We start from the raw sequence: 22251 nt of genomic DNA on the forward strand, positions 1-22251 counted from the left end.
ATGTTCCCTCTCTCACACACACATGCACACTCTCTCTCATGTTCCCTCTCTCTCACACACACATGCACACTCTCTCTCATGTTCCCTCTCACACACACATGCACACTCTCTCTCATGTTCTCTCTCTCACACACACACATGCACACTCTCTCTCATGTTCTCTCTCTCACACACACATGCACACTCTCTCTCATGTTCCCTCTCTCACACACACACATGCACACTCTCTCTCATGTTACCTCTCTCACACACACATGCACACTCTCTCTCATGTTCTCTCTGTCTCACACACATGCACTCTCTCTCTCATGTTCTCTCTCTCACACACACACACACATGCACACTCTCTCTCATGTTCTCTCTCTCACACACACATGCACACTCTCTCTCATGTTCTCTCTCTCACACACACATGCACACTCTCTCATGTTCTCTCTCTCACACACACATGCACACTCTCTCTCATGTTCTCTCTCTCACACACACATGCACACTCTCTCTCATGTTCCCTCTCTCACACACACATGCACACTCTCTCTCATGTTCTCTCTCTCACACACACACATGCACATTCTCTCTCATGTTACCTCTCTCACACACACATGCACACTCTCTCTCATGTTCTCTCTCTCACACACACATGCACACTCTCTCTCTCATGCTCTCTCTCACACACACACTCACACTCTCTCTCATGTTCTCTCTCTCACACACACATGCACACTCTCTCTCATGTTCTCTCTCTCACACACACATGCACATTCTCTCATGTCCTCTCTCTCACACACACATGCACACTCTCTCTCATGTTCCCTCTCTCATACACACATGCACACTCTCTCTCATGTTCTCTCTATCACACACACACATGCACACTTTCTCTCATGTTCCCTCTCCCATACACACATGCACACTCTATCATGTCCTCTCTCACACACACACATGCACACTCTCTCTCATGTTCTCTCTCTCACACACACATGCACAATCTCTCTCATGTCTCTCTCTCACACACACATGCACTCTCTCTCATGTCTCTCTCTCTCTCACACACACATGCACACTCTCTCTCATGTTCTCTCTCACACACACACATGCACACTCTCTCTCATGTTCTCTCTCTCTCTCACACACATGCACACTCTCTCTCATGTTCTCTCTCTCACACACACACATGCACACTCTCTCTCATGTTCTCTCTCTCTCACACACATGCACTCTCTCTCTCATGTTCTCTCTCTCACACACACATGCACACTCTCTCTCATGTTCTCTCTCTCTCTCACACACACACATGCACACTCTCTCTCATGTTCTCTCTCTCACACACACATGCACACTCTCTCTCATGTTCTCTCTCTCTCTCACACACACACATGCACACTCTCTCTCATGTTCTCTCTCTCTCACACACATGCACTCTCTCTCTCATGTTCTCTCTCTCACACACACACACACACATGCACACTCTCTCTCATGTTCTCTCTCTCATACACATGCACACTCTCTCTCATGTTCTCTCTCTCACACACACATGCACACTCTCTCTCTCATGTTCTCTCTCTCACACACACATGCACACTCTCTCTCATGTTCTCTCTCACACACACACATGCACACTCTCTCTCATGTACTCTCTCTCACACACACATGCACACTCTCTCTCATGTTCCCTCTCACACACATACATGCACACTCTCTCTCATGTTCTCTCTCTCACACACACATGCACACTCTCTCATGTTCCCTCTCTCTCACACACACATGCACACTCTCTCTCATGTTCTCTCTCACACACACATGCACACTCTCTCATGTACCCTCTCTCTCACACACACATGCACACTCTCTCTCATGTTCTCTCTCACACACACATGCACACTCTCTCTCATGTTCTCTCTCTCAAACACACATGCACACTCTCTCTCATGTTCTCTCTCACACACACACATGCACACTCTCTCTCATGTTCTCTCTCAAACACACACACATTCACACTCTCTCTCATGTTCCCTCTCACACACACATGCACACTCTCTCTCATGTTCTCTCTCACACACACACATGCACACTCTCTCTCATGTTCTCTCTTACACACACACACATGCACACTCTCTCTCATGTTCTCTCTCACACACACACACATGCACACTCTCTCTCATGTTCTCTCTCTCACACACATGCACACTCTCTCTCATGTTCTCTCTCTCACACACACACACATGCACACTCTCTGTCATGTTCTCTATCTCACACACACATGCACACTCTCTCTCATGTTCCCTCTCTCTCACACACACACATGCACACTCTCTCTCATGTTCTCTCTCTCACACACACACACACATGCACACTCTCTCTCATGTTCTCTCTCTCACACACACATGCACACTCTCTCTCATGTTCCCTCTCTCAAACACACATGCACACTCTCTCTCGTGTTCTCTCTCTCACACACACATGCACACTCTCTCTCATGTTCCCTCTCTCAAACACACATGCACACTCTCTCTCATGTTCCCTCTCTCTCACACACACATGCACACTCTCTCTCATGTTCCCTCTCACACACACATGCACACTCTCTCTCATGTTCTCTCTCTCACACACACACATGCACACTCTCTCTCATGTTCTCTCTCTCACACACACATGCACACTCTCTCTCATGTTCTCTCTCTCACACACACATGCACACTCTCTCATGTTCTCTCTCTCTCACACACATGCACACTCTCTCTCATGTTCTCTCTCTCACACACACATGCACACTCTCTCTCATGTTCCCTCTCTCACACACACATGCACACTCTCTCATGTTCTCTCTCTCACACACACATGCACACTCTCTCTCTCATGTTCCCTCTCACACACACATGCACACTCTCTCTCATGTTCCCTCTCTCTCACACACATGCACACTCTCTCTCATGTTCTCTCTCTCACACACACACATGCACACTCTCTCTCATGTTCTCTCTCAAACACACACATGCACACTCTCTCTCATGTTCCCTCTCTCACACACACACATGCACACTCTCTCTCATGTTCCCTCTCTCACACACACATGCACACTCTCTCTCATGTTCTCTCTCAAACACACACATGCACACTCTCTCTCATGTTCTCTCTCTCACACACACATGCACACTCTCTCTCATGTTCCCTCTCTCTCACACACATGCACACTCTCTCTCATGTTCTCTCTCTCTCACACACACACACACATGCACACTCTCTCTCATGTTCTCTCTCAAACACACACATGCACACTCTCTCTCATGTTCTCTCTCACACACATACATGCACACTCTCTCTCATGTTCTCTCTCAAACACACATGCACACTCTCTCTCATGTTCCCTCTCTCACACACACATGCACACTCTCTCATGTACTCTCTCACACACACATGCACACTCTCTCTCATGTTCTCTCTCTCTCACACACACATGCACACTCTCTCATGTCCTCTCTCTCACACAGACATGCACACTCTCTCATGTTCTCTCTCTCTCACACACACATGCACACTCTCTCTCATGTTACCTCTCTCACACACACATGCACACTCTCTCTCATGTTCTCTCTCTCACACACACATGCACACTCTCTCTCTCATGCTCTCTCTCACACACACACGCACACTCTCTCTCATGTTCTCTCTCTCACACACACATGCACACTCTCTCTCATGTTCTCTCTCTCACACACACATGCACATTCTCTCATGTCCTCTCTCTCACACACACATGCACACTCTCTCTCATGTTCCCTCTCTCATACACACATGCACACTCTCTCTCATGTTCTCTCTCTCACACACACACATGCACACTTTCTCTCATGTTCCCTCTCCCATACACACATGCACACTCTATCATGTCCTCTCTCACACACACACATGCACACTCTCTCTCATGTTCTCTCTCTCACACACACATGCACACTCTCTCTCATGTTCTCTCTCTCTCACACACATGCACTCTCTCTCTCATGTTCTCTCTCTCACACACACACACACATGCACACTCTCTCTCATGTTCTCTCTCTCACACACACATGCACACTCTCTCTCATGTTCTCTCTCTCTCACACACACATGCACACTCTCTCTCATGTTCTCTCTCTCTCTCACACACACATGCACACTCTCTCTCATGTTCTCTCTCACACACACATGCACACTCTCTCTCATATTCTCTCTCACACACACACATGCACACTCTCTCTCATGTTCTCTCTCTCACACACACATGCACACTCTCTCTCATGTTCTCTCTCTCTCATACACACATGCACACTCTCTCTCATGTTCTCTCTCTCACACACACATGCACACTCTCTCTCATGTTCTCTCTCACACACATGCACACTCTCTCTCATGTTCTCTCTCTCACACACACATGCACACTCTCTCATGTCCTCTCTCTCACACACACATGCACACTCTCTCTCATGTTCTCTCTCACACACATGCACACTCTCTCTCATGTTCTCTCTCTCACACACACATGCACACTCTCTCATGTTCCCTCTCACACACACACATGCACACTCTCTCTCATGTTCCCTCTCACACACACATGCACACTCTCTCTCATGTCCTCTCTCTCACACACACATGCACACTCTCTCTCATGTTCCCTCTCTCATACACACATGCACACTCTCTCTCATGTTCTCTCTCTCACACACACACATGCACACTCTCTCATGTCCTCTCTCACACACACACATGCACACTCTCTCTCATGTTCTCTCTCTCACACACACATGCACACTCTCTCTCATGTTCTCTCTCTCACACACACATGCACACTCTCTCTCATGTTCTCTCTCTCTCATACACACATGCACACTCTCTCTCATGTTCTCTCTCTCACACACACATGCACACTCTCTCTCATGTTCTCTCTCACACACATGCACACTCTCTCTCATGTTCTCTCTCTCACACACACATGCACACTCTCTCATGTCCTCTCTCTCACACACACATGCACACTCTCTCTCATGTTCTCTCTCACACACATGCACACTCTCTCTCATGTTCTCTCTCTCACACACACATGCACACTCTCTCATGTTCCCTCTCACACACACACACATGCACACTCTCTCTCATGTTCCCTCTCACACACACATGCACACTCTCTCTCATGTTCTCTCTCTCACACACACATGCACACTCTCTCATGTCCTCTCTCTCTCACACACATGCACACTCTCTCTCATGTCCTCTCTCTCACACACATGCACACTCTCTCATGTCTTCTCTCTTATACACACATGCACACTCTTTCATGCCCTCTCTCTCATACACACTCTCTTGTTGTCTCTCTCACACAAACATGCAACACAAATAGAGAAATAATTGGGTGTGCATCATGGTTTTAGAACAATATGGTCCTTGGAAGTTTGACAATTGCACTTGCCCCTGTACTATTAAACAGCTCACAAGAAGATACTACAGGATATTATTCTGAGAACCTCACATCTGGCCTACAGTCTCATTAGATAGCATTTTGCAGAGATACCGCTGCCTCATTTGGTCCCTCAGAATATGCTGCAGCCAATGAAGATGAATAATTTGTGAAAGTGAAACATGTTCCATTTGGGACTTTATTAAGGTTCCAACCAGTCCCTAAGACTCCAATTATTTCTTCATCACATCTCAGACTTTTTTCTCTGTCAGATTAAGAGTGTTACTATGGGGGATAGCTATCATACATGATTGGTGTTTATTTGCTACACAAACGTATTATTGTCAGTTTATTTTCATCCTTGCAGTTTGCATTAATCACTCATAAGAATAATGTTACCTTGGTGGGTATCGTTCAAAAAGAAAAACTGCGCCAATTATAGCAGTAAATGTTAATATATCTCATTACAATATTACTGTAAACACGTCCTCTCCTCATACACTGACACAATCACAGTGACATGTATGTGCACAGATTATATAGAATATTGTAAACACCATTCCTCCAGTGTCATATACAGAGAGTAAAACAGCGATTCTCAGACGTTTGGTTCTGTAGATTGGATTTTGTTTGTTGAGTGGCTGTCTAACAATTCAGTGCAGAAAATACGAGGACAATTCATACAGTAATTTGGTAATTTGGGCTAGATTACAAGTGGAGCACTATTTATCGCTCTTACTTGACTTTTTTTTCTAACACCTGAGACCTCATATCTTTGGGCTCTTATAACTATTTTGTGCAGTTTTTTTTTTTAATTGTTATAAGATAGCTTTTGAGAGAGGTTTCCGGTTAGGGGGCGGAGCATAACAGCAACACGCTCCATGTCGGCATGTTGGTTTGACTTGGAAAAATCTTGCTCCCACTCATAGCCTCATAGCCCCTACCTGGTTGGGGTTCAGTTGGCTGAAGCGAGGCCTAGTGTCAGCCTGAGGTGGAAACCCTATTGGCCAAGAGAGCCTAGCGGTTGGACCGTTCACTATTTTTAAAACCCATCCAGATCACTTCTTAAAACATGGGCATATAGCCTTTAAACAACCCAGTGACCAGCAAGTTATAACGGCAAGCCCACCATTGATTAGCAGCAGTTCCGGAGGCTACTTACGGAGGCTCGGCTACGCTGACTGGGAAGCAGCACTGGCAGGTGCATCATTGATTGCAGCGGTTCCAGGGGGCTACGCACGGAGGTCTGGCTACGCTGCAGTGGGAGGTGCTGTTGACGCGCAGAGGGATCCGAGTGTCACGCTCCTCTCCCGCAGCTCTGGGGTTCAGTGTGGTATTGCTAGCCGCAAAGACCGGAGGACCGGTGGCAGATCTTCCCCCAGTGGTCAAGGAGTCTGGTACATCGACGATGCTGCAACTTCCTGACGGGAACCGGTTACCTGTATCCTGAGAACTGCGATTACCAGTTGCTTCTCAAGAGACTGCAAGTATATACGGCTAATGCCGAGTCACCTGAAATATTGACTGTTTGTTACACTGTGTATCTGCCGGATCTGTCTTGATTACTTCTGTTGGTTCTGTTGGCAAAGTGAAGAGCTGGTGCAGGGCTAGGAGTTTTCCACTTTAGGTCCCTGCTTGTGGTATCCGGGAGCCTGGAGTCTTGGTATATGAACTGTAAGGTATAGGGCTCCAGGGGAAGGAACGATACAACGGCTACTTATGATATCTCTGGTTAAGAACTGTATTGACTCACACACCAACATTCTATACATTTTACGGCAAGAAATTTATGTCCAACTTCAGAGTGTGGTGGTGGTTGGGATAAAGAGCTCCAGAGGAACTGCCCTGTTTGGGAGGACTGGAGGGAGTTTTTGCTTTTCTTAACACCGTAATTTTTCAGTTTATATCATATAGTCAAAGTGCAAAGTGGCACAGTGTTGTATCTATGGGCTGCTTTGTAGTATTCAGTTAGAATCCTATATATTGCTAGAGTAAGCCTAGCTATTGTTAAGTCTGTACAGTTTTAAACAGTATACCACTGCTTGCCAACTGGATTAGTATTGTGTTTAATATTCTGATACTCTAGAGGCATTTTTTTTCTGGTTTCTTATGATTAGATCACTCCAGAAGTTTTCGCTGATAGTTCTACACTGAATCTGGGGGAAGTTGCATATCAGGAGTGCTATTGTATTGGTTTAAGCCATTTAATTGCTACTTGAAGTACAGGCTGCACTACATAATATCAGTGGGTTCAGACTCATCCTCAAGTCACTTGTATGTAAATATCATTTGGCAGGCTTTCTGCCTTAAGCTTATATAGAATAATTAATCTCACATGCACATATAATTATATACACTATAGGTAGAAGGAGAATATTCCTGAAGGACTTCAAAGGGTCCGTGTTTTTCTTTTGTTTTTTTGCACACTCACAGCCAGACCCAGAGTGTTAGAATAGGTACTGGCAATTTTTTTGTTGTTTTTTTTGTCTTTTCACTTCACTGTATGGATAAGTTTGTATCACAAGTTAGAGTCAGTTCTCCAAAGATGCCTGTAAAGTCCAAGGACAAAAGAGCTAAAATGGCCGATACCAGTATTGATGAAGTAACGGATGTTATTTCGTCTGCTATTGACACACAGGGGCCTAGTTATCAAGCCGTCAACCTCAAATACGCTGGAATTCCGCAGCGTATTTGTGGCGAGGCTGATTCGCCTTAGTTATCAAAGGCTAGAGACCGGCAAAAGTAGAATTTTGTGACGTAAGCTTCGATCCGCCGGACTCATTCCGACACAGATCGATTCTTACGTCACTCCAGATGTTCCGCACACAAGTGCAGCACAATCTGACTACTTTTGCTAGTTATCAAAAAACTAGCAGGTACGCTCGGCACTTTTCCGGCCCAGCGTACCTGGTTTTCAAACCGCCACCCTGGAGGCGGCGGATCCCATAGGAATCAATGGGAGTCTGACCATAGCGAAAGTACAAGTTCGCTGCTGCCAGACATCCCATTGATTCCTATGGGAGATGGCTGCACCTAACACCCTAACATGTACCCCGAGTCTAAACACCCCTAATCTGTCCCCCCTACACCGCCGCAACTAAATAAAGTTATTACCCCCTAAACCGCCGATCCCGGAGCCCACAGCAAGCTACTCTATACATATTAACCCCTAAACTGCCGCTCCCTGACCCCGCCACAACTATAATATATGTATTAACCCCTAAACCGCCACTCCTGGAGCCCACCACCACCTACATTATACCTATTAACCCCTATCCTGCCCCCCCTATACTGCCGCCCTCTATAATAAAGTTATTAACCCCTATCCTGCCGATCCCGCACCTCGCCGCAACTAAATAAATAGTTTAACCCCTAAACCTCCCGGACCCTGCCGCAACCTATATTAAATTTATTAACCCCTAATTTGCCCCCCCTACACCGTCGCCACCTATAATACATTTATTAACCCCTCTCCTGCCCCCCACTACACCGCCGCCACTGTAATAAATGTATTAACCCCTAAACCTAAGTCTAACACTAACCCTAACACCCCCCTAACTTAAATATTAATTAAATAAATCTAAATAATATTTCTATTATGAACTAAATTAATCCTATTTAAAACTAAATACTTACCTATAAAATAAACCCTAATATAGCTACAATATAAATAATAATTATATTGTAGCTATCTTAGGATTTATTTTTATTTTACAGGCAAATTTCAATTTATTTTAACTAGGTACAATAGCTATTAAATAGTTATTAACTATTTAATAGCTTACCTAGCTAAAATAAAGAGAAATTTACCTGTAAAATAAAAACTAACCTAAGTTACAATTACACCTAACACTACACTATACTTAAATAAATTATTTCTATTTAAAACTAAATACTTACCTATAAAATAAACCCTAAGATAGCTACAATGTAATTAATAATTACATTGTAGCTATTTTAGGAATTATATTTATTTTATTTTAGCTAGTTAGAATAGTTATTAAATAGTTATTAACTATTTAATAACTACCTAGCTAAAAGAAATACAAAATTACCTGTAAAATAAATCCTAACCTAAGTTACAATTAAACCTAACACTACACTATCATTAAATTAATTAAATAAATTAACTACAAATAACTACAATTAAATACAATTACATAAACTAACTAAAGTACAAAAAATAAAAAAAGCTAAGATACTAAAAAAATAAAAAAATAAGTTACAAACATTTTAAAAATATTACAACAATTTTAAGCTACTTACACCTAATCTAAGCCCCCTTAGTTCCGATCAGCCAATAGAATGCGAGCTCAATCTGATTGGCTGATTGGATCAGCCAATCGGATTGAACTTCAATCTGATTGGCTGATTCAATCAGCCAATCAGATTTTTCCTACCTTAATTCCGATTGGCTGATAGAATCCTATCAGCCAATCGGAATTGAAGGGACGTCATCCAAGATGGAATTGAAGGGACGCCATCTTGGATGACGTCCCTTAAAGGAGCCTTCATTCGTCGGTAGTCCGTCGGTAAAGAAGGATGTTCCGCGTCGGCGGGATGAAGATTGAAGACCCCGCTTGGAAGATGACATCGCCCGGATAGAAGACTTCTTCAGCGCCTCTTGGAAGATGACATCGCCCGGATGGAAGACTTCTTCAGCGCCGACTGGAGGATCACTTCATCGGATGGAAGATTTCTTCAGCGCCCCTTGGAGGATAACTTCTGCCGCTCCGGGTCTCCTCTTCGGTTCCATCGCTGCTCGGCTGAGTGAAGACGACTCAAGGTAGGATGATCTTCAGGGGATTAGTGTTAGGTTATTTTAAGGGGGGTTTGGGTTAGATTAGGGGTATGTGGGTGGTGGGTTTTAATGTTGGGGGGGGTGTATTTTTCTTTTACAGGCAAAAGAGCTGAATTCAAAAGGCCCTTTTAAGGGCTGGTAAGGTAAAAGAGCTTTGAACTTTTTTAATTTAGAATAGGGTAGGGCATTTTTTTATTTTGGGGGGCTTTGTTATTTTATTAGGGGGCTTAGATTAGGTGTAAGTAGCTTAAAATTGTAATATTTTTTAAATGTTTGTAACTTATTTTTTTTTATTTTTTGTAACTTAGCTTTTTTTATTTTTTGTACTTTAGTTAGTTTATGTAATTGTATTTAATTGTAGTTATTTGTAGTTAATTTATTTAATTAATTTAATGATAGTGTAGTGTTAGGTTTAATTGTAACTTAGCTTAGGATTTATTTTACAGGTAATTTTGTATTTCTTTTAGCTAGGTAGTTATTAAATAGTTAATAACTATTTAATAACTATTCTAACTAGCTAAAATAAATACAAAGTTACCTGTAAAATAAATATAAATCCTAAGATAGCTACAATGTAATTATTAATTACATTGTAGCTATCTTAGGGTTTATTTTACAGGTAAGTATTTAGTTTTAAATAGGAATAATTTATTTAAGTATAGTGTAGTGTTAGGTGTAATTGTAACTTAGGTTAGTTTTTATTTTACAGGTAAATTTCTCTTTATTTTAGCTAGGTAAGCTATTAAATAGTTAATATCTATTTAATAGCTATTGTACCTAGTTAAAATAAATTGAAATTTGCCTGTAAAATAAAAATAAATCCTAAGATAGCTACAATATAATTATTATTTATATTGTAGCTATATTAGAGTTTATTTTAAAGGTAAGTATTTAGTTTTAAATAGGATTAATTTAGTTCATAATAGAAATATTATTTAGATTTATTTAATTAATATTTAAGTTAGGGGGGTGTTAGGGTTAGTGTTAGACTTAGGTTTAGGGGTTAATAATTTTATTACAGTGGCGGCGGTGTAGTGGGGGGCAGGATAGGGGTTAATAAATGTATTATAGGTGGCGACGGTGTAGGGGGGGCAGGATAGGGGTTAATAAATTTAATATAGGTTGCGGCGGGGTCAGGGAGCGGCGGTTTAGGGGTTAAACTATTTATTTAGTTGCGGCGAGGTGCGGGATCAGCAGGATAGGGGTTAATAACTTTATTATAGAGGGCGACGGTATAGGGGGCAGGATAGGGCTTACTAGGTATAATATAGGTGGCAGCGGTGTCCGGGAGCGGCGGTTTAGGGGTTAATACATTTATAAGAGTTGCGGCGGGGTCTAGGAGCGGCAGTTTAGGGGTTAGTAACTTTATTTAGTTGCGGGGGGCTCCGTGGGCGCCGGTATAGGGGGTAGAACAGTGTAGTTTAGTGTGGGTGCTTAGGGACAGGCTAGCAAGAAAGCTGTAAAAAAGCTGAAGAGCAGCGAGATCGGATGAGGGATAACTCTCACAGTCCGCTGCTCATTGCCCCGTACTTGGTGCGCGGCTTTTTGACAGCTTTTTTGATAACTTAGGCGAATTTTTGCAGGTCCGCGGCGGCGATGTGAGGCGAGCTTAGGTGGGCGTATTGGGCCGGCGATGGCAGGAAAAGTAGACACGTTGATAACTACCACCCACAGGCTCTTATTGGACAACTTACAGCTCTTTTTCCCCACAGTTTGAGATAATTAAAAAGGAGTTAGGGACTATAGCAACATAAATAGGGGTACTTTCTTTAGAAGTCAAGCAATTTTCCTCTAGGATAATAGAGGCAGAGAATTGAATCTCTTTGTTGGAAGACCAGGTAAATAATCAAGAGATTATAGCCCGTAGTCAGGAGGCTAAGATCAATGGTATGCAATTACGTCTGGAGGATCTTGAAGATCGCTCCAGACATAATAACAATAGGATCATTGGTTTGCCGGAGTTACCTAAATTCGATGATGTTGGCAAGTTTGTATCATTTACTTTACCACAGGCCTTTGGTGCACCAGCCCAGTCCCTGCCATTCATAATCGAAAGGGCACACAGAGTTGGACCCAAGAGAGTTGCAGGGACTGGGTCTGTTAGACCTAGAATGGCAATAAGTAAATTTCTGAAATTTCAGGACAAAGTGGAAATATTAAAATGCTTTAAAAGTTCTGGCCCCCTGACATTTGGTAATAGTAAGATCCTCCTATTTCAGGATTTTTCCTCAGAAACCTCCTCCAGGAGGAAAGGGATGGCACCGTATTGTACACAGTTAATAAACAAAGGCTTAAATGCACGATTACTGTATCCAGCTAGAATCGTAGTGGAAGATGGAGGTATAAGGCACATTTTCAACCAGATAGATGAAGTCAAAATTTTTATTAAGATGTACAAAGGCAGTCCTGACCAGATACTTAACTCTGCTAGTAATGCTCTTAGTTAGTAACCGCTGTGTTTAGAAGGTCTATTTTGTGCTGGGTTGCTATGATGAAGGATAATCATTGGAAATGTCCATGCTCTTTTTTTTTTGTTAAAATTGATTGCACATTTATTACTTTTTCTTTTTTTTTTTTTTCTCTCTTCCTTTCTCCCATTTTTTTTTCTTTTTCGGTTTTTACTTGGTAGGTATAAAAAAAGGGACGTTAGTGGAAGGTTTTAAGATTTTATCCTGGAATGTGGGGGGGATCTCTTCGCCCGCTAAGCGCAAATTAATTATTAAAACTTTGGCCAAGCAAAAACCCGATTTAGTTTTTTTACAGGAAATTTAAATGAGCAAGAAACTGCTAAACGCAAGGTTAAATGGGTAGGGGAGGTAATCACTTCATCGGGGTCTACCAAGAAAGCAGGAGTAGCAATATTAATCCATAAAAATCTTGAATATAAGATTACCAAAACTGATATAGACACAGCAGCTAGATTCATTATACTTCAAATTAGCATCAAGAACACTGAATTCGTATTTTGTAATATTTATGCTCCCAATAAATTTTCCTCCGAATTTTGGGAAAAAATTAAAGGCAAGGTATATCCGTTTAAAGCTGATAATCTTGTGCTTTGTGGGGATTTTAATATGACATTACAACCAATAGTAGATCGATTCTCCAAAAAAAATGTCAGTATATAAGAAAGATGCTAAGTATTTTAAAAACTTCTGTGATAAACTAAATTTGGTTGACATTTGGCGTATGCAAAACCCTGATATTCAGAAATTCACGTGTGAGTCTAAAGCCCACAGAATCTTTTCAAGAATCGATTTATTTCTGGTCTCGGAGGCTGTATCCATTTGAAAGTTGGAAACAGAAATTTGTCAGATTCTGATTTCGGACCATGCAATTATTTCATTGTTCTTTCCTCTATGTGGAAAGAGTAAGTCTAGTAATACAGTGTTTTGTTTTCCTACGCACCTATACTCGGATTCTAGATTTTTCTCTGGGATTAGACAAAAGTGGTTTGATTATAGCAGGTTTAATGCTAACTATAGAAACAAGGTAGAAATATTTTGGGAAACGTTAAAAGCAGTCTTGCGGGGCGAGATTACGGCCTATCTGAAAAATCGAGATAAGATCATTAAGGCGAGGGAGACACAATTGTCTAATAAGGTGAAGAATGCGTATAGGAATTTGCAGATTGATCCCTCTGCGGCTAATTGGGATTTATATCTAGAACGTAGGAAGGAAAGGGATATCTTTTTAAAACAAAGATCACAGGAAGCAGAAATGAGAATCAACCGATATAGGGGATTTAACGGGAGCTCTGCAAAATATCTTGCGAGGCTTACCAGAAGTAGGAAAAAAAGAAATTTCATAGCAGTTATTAAACATAATGATTTAAGGCATATCGACACTAAGGAAATTGGCCAGGTATTTCTTAATTACTACCAAAAATTATATGCGTCGGTTAATGTAAATCGTTCCATTCAAGAGTCATTTTGGTTCAAGATTAAGACCCCTACGATTCATTTAGAAGAACTGGCTTTACTGAATGATCCCTTTACAACTACAGACATTATTAAGGCGATTGATCAATTGAAATTGAACAAAGCAGCAGGCCCTGATGAGTTTCCTCTGGAATTCTATAAATGTTTGAAAGAAGATATATTAGAAAATTTATTCAATATTTATTACACTATAGACAACCCAATTTCATCTTATTTTTCAGCAGCAAATATTTCCCTCATCCTTAAAAAAGGTAAAGACCCAGAGGATCCAGCCTCCTACAGACCAATTTCAGTGTTAAACACTGACTATAAGATATTAGCAGTTATTTTATCGGCCAGACTATCTCGGTGTCTACAGGATCTTATACATCCTGATCAGTCGGGGTTCATGACCTCCAGGAATCCCATTTTCATAAAGTTACCACCTTTTTAGATTACTCATGGAATACTAGCCAGGATGATGGGAGGTTGGGGACACCGGATAGGGACGTGCTTACGTTAGATGCAGTCAAAGCATTTGACTCTATTATCTGGGAACATTTATTCCGGTCTCTTGATGAGTTTGGGTTCAAGGGGAATTTTGTTCAGTTTGTTAATAGAATTTATGCAAAACCCACCTAATATTTATTGATAAATGGAGCGCGTTCTCCTCCTATAGTTTTGCAACAGGGCACCAGACAAGGTTGCCCATTATCACCATTATTGTTTAATGTTGCTCTCGAACCTCTTGCAATTAGGTTAAGGTACCTCTTGGACCCCAAAGGCTTAAAGTTTTGTTATATGCTGATGACATCTTGGTTTTCTTGGAGAATACTCATCAATCTATCCCAACATTACTTCTTGAAGAGTTCAGCTCATTTTCAGGATATAAAGTCAACCTCGAAAAAAGTGAACTTATGTCTGTAGGTAAATCTACCGTTGCAAGGGTTAAATTGCCGTTTAAAACGGTTAATGCCATCAAATATCTTGGACTAGTATTACATAAGAACCCCAAGTTGTGGTATTCGGCAAATTACATTCCACTGTTGCAAAAGATTAAACTAGATCTACAATTATGGGCCTCGATCAGGGATTATTAACATTTTTTTTTTATTTTGAAACAATCCATATTAGTTTCAAAAGATGTTTAAACAGTCATTATTTACATGTGTGCTGCAATGTCTATATCAATGTTTAGACCGGCTGGATGTAAACAATACAGTTTATAAATCCAGAAAGTTTCCAACCTCCTCAGTTCCAGTAATCTATTATGTTTGTTGTGCGGAACCCAATCTATCACTTGCACTCCTAAAGAGACGGGGTTAATGTTGTGATGTTTCAAAAAATGTTTGGCAACATTATGCTTAGAGATTTTTTTCCCTGATATTGTATATATGTTCATACACTCAACGTCTAATTTTGCGTTTCGTGCGGCCAACATATAACAGGCCACACCCATATTGTAAAGATATACCACAAAAGTGGAATCACAGTTGCTTTTAAAACTAATGTCAAAAGTTTCTGTAGCTTCTGAATTAGAGAAACTCGCAGACCTGTTGATATGCTGGCACATACTACAAATAGGTTTGGCACATTTCAGTGTGCCTTTCCATTTGGATAACCAGTTAACTTCTTGGTTTGCACCATCATTTGTGGCAACTGTATTTTGTATTGTATTTGGGGTGTGTTTTTGTGACACTTTTTTGTTTTGCGAAACCAGAGCTCTGAGGTCACGTTATCCTGACACGCGTTAACCTCATTTGTGCTCAAGCGATTATACAGTATTTACTTTCAACTTGTAATATGTGTGCTACATCCGACGCAAGTAAACAGCTGTGATAAATCCGATATTTCTCTAGTGAAACTGCTAGCGTTCCACTGGTAATCTGACCCTTTATGGAGCATATTTTAATTACAAAACCAGCTCTGTGATATTTATAGACTGCATGAGGTGTGTCCAGTTATACAAAGTTATACAAACTAAGGTTTAAAGGGACAGTCAACACCAGAATTTTTGTTGTTTAACCCCTTACGGAACACAGCACTTTTCAGTTTTCTGTCCGTTTGGGACCAAGGCTATTTTTACATTTCTGCGGTGTTTGTGTTTAGCTGTAATTTTCCTCTTACTCATTTCCTTTACCCACACATATTATATACCGTTTTTCTTGCCATTAAATGGACTTTCTAAAGATACCTTTATTTTAATTATGTCATATAATTTACTATAAAAAAATATAAAATATGATGAAAAAATGGAAAAAAACACACTTTTTTTATCGTTGACCCCCAAAATCTATTGCACATCTACAACCACCAAAAAATAACAGACATTTTTGGCTTTGGCATTACTTTTTGGTAATTAGAAGGCTGCTAAGCACCACACTTGTATTAGGCCCAACAGTGAAGGGGTTAATTAGGTAGCTTGTATGGAGCTTGAAGGGTTAATTTTAGCTCTAGTGTAGTGTAGTAGACAACCCAAAGTATTGATCTAGGCCCATTTTGGTATAATTCATGCAACCATTTCACCGCCAATAGCGATCAAATAATAAAAATTGTTCACTTTTTCGCTAACTTTAGGTTTTTCACTGAAGTTATTTACAAACAGCTTGTGCAATTATGGCACAAATGGTTGTAAATGCTTCTCTGGGATCCCCTTTGTTCAGAAATAGCAGACATATATGGCTTTAGCATTGCTTTTTGGTAATTAGAAGGCCGCTAAATGCCGCTGCGCGCCACACTTGTATTATGTCCAGCAGTGATGGGGTTAATTAGGTAGCTTGTAGGGAACTTAAAGGGTTAATTTTAGCTTTAGTGTAGAGATCAACCTCCCACCTGACACATCCCACCCCTTGATCCCTCCCTGACCACTCTCAAACAACTCTCTTCCCTCCCCCACCTCACTATTGTCACCGCCATCTTTAGTACTGGCAGAAAGTCTTCCAATATAAAAATAAAAAGATTTTTTTTTTAAATTATATATTTTCTGCAGTGTAGGATCCCCACTTACCACCCAACTGCCACCAGCCCCCCAAAGAGCTCTCTAACCCTCCCCCCACTAACTATTTGCCACCATTTTGGGTACTGGCATCTGTCTGCCAGTACCCATTTTGCAATCAAATTTGTTTTTGTTTTTAAATAAACCCCACTTTTTCTGTAGTGTAGCTACCCACCCTCAATACCCTACACCCCCTTCCAGATCCCTTTCGAAACCTTATTTCCCCCCCTCCTCTCCCACCACCCTCTCCCACCACTTAAAACAGGCAGATCGCAGGCATGCATCCCACGTTCCCGCTCACCCAAGACTGATTTCCCACTGCTGGCTGCTGGCCAGAAGTTCACCAGTGATTGGCTGCTCACCTGCCTCCCTGCAATGGCTCCCACCCACCAACAATCAGCACCATCTCTGGCTGATGCAGAGAGAGCCACAGAGTGGCTCTTTCTGCATCGGTGTGTGATAAAAGGTATTGCAGTGATGCCTCAAAATCGAGGCATCATGGCAATACCTTGAAAGTGGCTGAAATGCGATCAGAATTGCTTCCACCACTTGAAACCCCTGATGACATACAGGGTACGTCCTTGGTCGTTAACAACCATTTTTTTTGTAGGATGTACCCTGTTTTGACAGACTTGCATTTTAGCCAATCAGTGCAGACTCTGAGGTTACATCACGTGTGCAAGCTCAATGTTATCTATATGACAGACATGAACTAATGCCCCCTAGAGGTGAAAAACTGTCAAAATGCATTCATATTAGAGGTGTCCTTCAAGGTGTAAGAAATTAGCATATGAGACTACCTAAGTTTACCTTTTAACTAAGAATACCAAGAGAACAAAGCAAAACTGGTGATAAAAGTAAATTGAAAAGTTGTTTAATAAGACATGCCCTTTTTGAATCATGAAAGTTTATTTTGGACTTGACTGTCCCTTTAACTTACCAGACAGCTAAAAAATAAACAAATATCAATGTTATCATCCAAGATGGCAGCAGATATTTGAGTTAAAAAAATGTAGAAAAAAATGTGTTTCCTGTTTCCAGACTGGAAGAAATTATTCAACATCATATTTGACCTTAGACAGTTCTACAGATGACACTTTTTGAGAGCTAATAAAGCACTTCAGGCTTCCTTCCGCAGACAAGCTCTATGGCGATGCTGACTTCATTTTCCAGCAGGACTTGGCATCTGCCGACACTGCCAAAAGCACCAAAACCTGGTTCAATGACCATGGGATTACTGTGCTTGATTGGCCAGCAAACTCGCCTGACCTGAACCCCATAGAGAATCTATGGGGCATTGCCAAGAGAAAGATGAGAGACATGAGACCGAACAATGCAGAAGAGCTGAAGGCCGCTATTGAAGCATCCTGGTTTTCCATAACACCTCAGCAGTGCCCCCAGGCTGATCGCTTCCATGCCACGCCGCATTGAGGCAGTGATTGCTGCAAAAGGGGCCCAAACCAAGTACTGAGTGAATACAGTATGCATGCTTATACTTTTCAGAGGTCCGATATTGTTCTATGTACAATCCTTGTTTTATTGATCGCATGTAATATTCTAATTTTCTGAGACTGTGGATTTGGGGTTTTCATGAGCTGTAAGCCATAATCATCACAATTATAACAAATCACGGCTTGAACTATCTTGCTTTGCATGTAATAAGTCGATCTCATATATTAGTTTCACCTTTTAAGTTGCATTAGTGAAATAAATTAACTTTTGCACAATATTCTAATTTTTCGAGTTTCACCTGTATTTAAACGCATAACAAATTTTCTTGCCTTTATGTATTTTTTAAAAGTATTTTCATTTTTAATTTGTTTTATTCATTACGTGTTTTTAATATAAGTACTTATTATATATCACAATGCTCGTTAATCCGAGGGGTGATTCAGCCTACCTACTTACCAATAAATGCACCGGTCCGTGACAATACAATAGAGCTGGTCTGATCCTCTGAGGGTAATGTAGGTGGGACAGTGACATAAGATTCATCAGCAGTACAGACTGCGCATGCGCATCATCTAAACCAGTGCCTGACTCCTACCCAGGTAGAATTTGTGATGTTTTCGGCAGGGGAGTTTGTAAAATAAAGTAATTTTAATCATAAATTACAAGAAAACCACAAACAAATGTTAATATTAAGTAATTAGGGAAAATAATTTATTATAACATTCTTTTGATTGCATTAAAGTATTTTTTTATGGTTTAAAGTCCATTTAACAGTTTACAAACAAATATGTTTATACTGGATTGCACACAGGAATTACTGTGTTTGTTGTAAAGTGAGCAGAAATTATAAGTGTTGCAAATTATACTTAGTATTGGAGAGACTGTTCCAGAGGATAAGGGGCGCGATCCGATATACGGCACAGGTTTCGGCGCAAGCGTGGAAACCTGCGCCGCCCGTAGTTTGACCTTGCACATCAAGCTATCACATATATGGCGCCGGCAGTTGCTAAAGTGCCGTAAGTCGGACAAACTAGCGATGCCCAGAAATAAGCGTAAGTACACATTTCTGGAGTCGCCAGTGATTTACGGCACTTTAGAAACTGCCTGCGCCTATAAATAAAAACTAACTAAACTTGTAAATTTCCCGTAACTGTCTAACACGCCTCGCAAACATCATCCCGACACGTATACCCCTCTATCCGCAATCCCCCCTCTCACTCCTAATAATAAATATATTAACCCCTAAATTGCCACTCCCGGACCCCGCCGCCAGCTACATTAAATGTATTACCCCCTAATCTGACCCCCCTACACCGCCGCCAGCTACATTAAATGTATTACCCCCTAATCTGACCCCCCTACACCGCAGCCAGCTACATTAAATGTATTACCCCCGAATCTGACCCCCTACACCGCCACCACCTATATTAACTCTATTAACCCCTAATCTGATCCCCCTACACTGCCGCCACCTATATTAACTCTATTAACCCCTAATTTGATTCCCCTACACCGCTGCCAACCTATATTAACTCTATTAACCCCTAATCTGATCCCCCTACACCGCCATCACCTATATTAAATTTATTAACCCCTAATCTGATCCCCCTACACCGCCGCCACCTATATTAAATGTATTAACTCCTAATCTGAGCCCTCTACACCGCCACCACCTATATTAAATTTATTAACCCCTAATCTGAGCCCCCTACACCGCCGCCACCTATTTTAAATATATTAATCCCTAATCTAATCCCCCTACACCGCCGCCACCTATTTTAAATATATTAACCTCTAATATGATCCCCCTACATCATGGCCACCTATTTTAAATATATTAACCCCTAATCTAATACCCCTACACCGCCGCCACCTATTTTAAATATATTAACCCCTAATATGATCCCCCTACACCGCCGCCACTTATTTTAAATATATTAACCCCTAAACCTAAGTCTAACCCTAACACCCCCTAACAATTATTATTTAAATAAATCTAAATAATATTAATATTATTAACTAAATTATTCCTATTTAAAACTAAATACTTACCTATAAAATAAACTATAAGATAGCTACAATATAATTAATAATTACATTGTAGATATTTTAGGTTTTATATTTATTTTACTGGTAACTTTGTATTTATTTTAACCAGGTACAATAGCTATTAAATAGTTAATAACTATTTAATAGCTACCTAGTTAAAATAATTACAAAATTACCTGTAAAATAAATCCTAACCTAAGTTACAATTAAACCTAACACTACACTATCAATAAATAAATTAAATAAACTACAATTATCTCAACTAAAATACAATTAAATACACTAAACTAAATTACAAAAAAAACAAAACACTAAATTACCAAAAATAAAAAAAGATTACAAGAATTTTAAGCTAATTACACCTAATCTAAGCCCCCTAATAAAATAAAAAAGCCCCCCAAAATAATAAAATTTCCCTACCCTAAACTAAATTACAAAAGTAATCAGCTCTATTACCAGCCCTTAAAAGGGCCTTTTGCGGGGCATTGTCCCAAAGTAATCAGCTCTTTTACCTGTAAAAAAAAAGAACAACCCCCCCATTACAACCCACCACCCACACACCCCTACTCTAAAACCCACCCGATCCCCCCTTAAAAAAACCTAAGTCTAACACCCAAGTGCTCCTTACCTGTCCTGAAGACCGGCGGAGAAGGTCCTGTTCCAGGCGGTGAAGTCTTCTTCCAAGCGGCGACATCTTCTTCTTCCAGGATCCAGCCGGCGCGGAGCAGAGGAGTTGAAGACCGATGACCGCGGAGCTGAAGACCGTCCACTGTGGAACTGAAGACCGGCAATGCTGGAACTGAAGATCGGCGATACTGGAACTGAAGACCATGGAGCGTGTACGATCTCCGCTGTACACTGAATAGGAATTCAAGGTACGCGATTAAAAATGGCGTCCCTTGAATTCCTATTGGCTGATTTGAGCCTTCAAATTCAAATCAGCCAATCGGATGAGAGTTACTGTAATTCTATTGGCTGATTTGAATAGCCAATAGAATAAGAGCTACTGGCTATTCTAACCATTTTTAATCGCCGGCTGGTTCCTGGAAGAAGAAGATGTCGCCGCTTGGAAGAAGACTTCACCGCCTGGAACAGGACCTTCTGATTACTTTGGGGCAATGCCCCGCAAAAGGCCCTTTTAAGGGCTGGTAATAGAGCTGATTACTTTTGTAATTTAGTTTAGGGTAGGGAAATTTTATTATTTTGGGGGGCTTTTTTATTTTATTAGGGGGCTTAGATTAGGTGTAATTAGCTTAAAATTATTGTAATCTTTTTTTATTTTTTGTAATTTAGTGTTTGTTTTTTTGTAATATAGTTTAGTGTATTGAATTGTATTTTAGTTGAGATAATTGTAGTTTATTTAATTAATTTATTGATAGTGTAGTGTTAGGTCTAATGGTAACTTAGGTTAGGCTTTATTTTACAGGTAATTTTGTAATTATTTTAACTAGGTAGTTATTAAATAGTTATTAACTATTTAATAGCTATTGTACCTAGTTAAAATAAATACAAAGTTACCTGTAAAATAAATATAAACCCTAAAATAGCTACAATGTAATTATTAATTATATTGTAGCTATCTTAGGGTTTATTTTATAGCTAAGTA

This window comes from Bombina bombina, chromosome 2 (genome assembly GCF_027579735.1).
Source record: "Bombina bombina isolate aBomBom1 chromosome 2, aBomBom1.pri, whole genome shotgun sequence".
In the NCBI taxonomy this organism is placed as follows: Eukaryota; Metazoa; Chordata; class Amphibia; order Anura; family Bombinatoridae; genus Bombina; species Bombina bombina.